General features: G+C 39.5%; 1 non-coding gene across 1 annotated transcript; it reads left to right on the forward strand.

Moving 5' to 3' along the window:
* The first annotated feature begins 1,132 nt into the window (after positions 1 to 1,132).
* TRNAF-GAA (transfer RNA phenylalanine (anticodon GAA)) lies at positions 1,133 to 1,205 on the forward strand. The gene has a single exon. It is a non-coding gene; the product is annotated as a tRNA-Phe (tRNA).
* Positions 1,206 to 1,474: the final 269 nt, after the last annotated feature.

The following is a 1,474-nucleotide window of genomic DNA, read 5'->3' on the forward strand; positions in this document are numbered from 1 at the left end:
GTCACTTGCCAAGTACTCATGGTCAGCTGATCAGCAGTGCAGGTGATCGCTGGGGACCGAGTTATCTCTGGTGGTCATCTCCAAGCACCTCTGTGTCTGGATGTCAGGCTGGATGGTGGCAAAATGCAAAATGCCACCGTTCAGCCAAAGTCATCCAGATGTAGCAGAGCTGGACTTGTCGAGGGACAGGCTATATATCTTCTTGGCAGAGAGGTATGGTATTTTGTTGCTTTTTTATTTTATTTCTCCTTCAGGACATCGAGGGCTTTGGTGGAATTAGGCGATGCAGTAAGTATGGTTTAATTAAGATTATTAAAGGAGTCTGTCATTTTTTCAATTAAATTACTTTATTTTGGCTGTGTGTTTATTTGCCATGTAACTAAAGGATTGGTAATGGAGAGGTTTTTTATAGACACTTCTCCATTACTAAGCCGTGGGCTTGATGTCACTGGACAATACAAAGGTGACATCAACCCCACAAATATTACCCCACTGGCCACTGCTACAAGTGGGAAGAGCAGGTAAAGTGACACAACTGGCACATCTTTGGATGCACCATTTGTGAGGACCAAAATTCATGGGCCTCACCATCCTGAGAATACCAGGCTGCAGCTATCTGCTTTTTCCTTGGCTAGTTAACAAAAATAGGGGGACCCCATGCCATTTTTTTTTTGGAGGGGATCCCACTATTTTTGCTAACCAACTAAGGTAAGCAGACTGCTGCGGCCTGTTATTATCAGGCTGATAAGGTTCATGGATATTAGATCTTTACCAGCCTGAAATACCAGTCCCAGTAGTCTGCTTTATTCAGGCTGGTTAACATATATAGGGGGACCCCAAAGTACTGAGCCATTCCTGATAGTGGGAACATACCCTAAAATGTAGTATTTTGTCTGATCTAAATGCAATAAAAGTCTTGTAACAAACTTTGAATATTTATACCCTGACTTGTCCACTGTTGTATCACATTCAATATGCTACTGTAACTTCCCATATTACCGCTAGAAAAATGATTAGCCTTTAGAACTGCTAATATATATATATAAATAATAATAATAATATATATAATTTTCATTTATTGGAACATTCCTAGACCTCAGTTTACAGTGTCCAAAAGTACAACTTGCTATCAGCCGAAATAGCTCAGTTGGGAGAGCGTTAGACTGAAGATCTAAAGGTCCCTGGTTCGATCCCGGGTTTCGGCAAAAAGAGTGTTGTTTTCTTAAAAATATTTCTACATTTTCTTTTTGCATTGATGTTCTTCCAATGCACCACAATTCATAGATCATAAAGGCACAGAATATTACAATCTTAAAACTAGCAACTGTGGTTTACAAATCTGTAACTTGTGCATCAGATACTGACATCTAGTGGCCATTATGACAACTGCAACATTTCATTACTAATTGTTACTTATATAATATAATGTACAATATATACGTGTGTGGGCCATTATACAGTGTGGAGGGTTGTG

This window comes from Dendrobates tinctorius, unplaced genomic scaffold (genome assembly GCF_039654945.1).
Source record: "Dendrobates tinctorius isolate UK_male_01 unplaced genomic scaffold, ASM3965494v1 ptg000326l, whole genome shotgun sequence".
In the NCBI taxonomy this organism is placed as follows: Eukaryota; Metazoa; Chordata; class Amphibia; order Anura; family Dendrobatidae; genus Dendrobates; species Dendrobates tinctorius.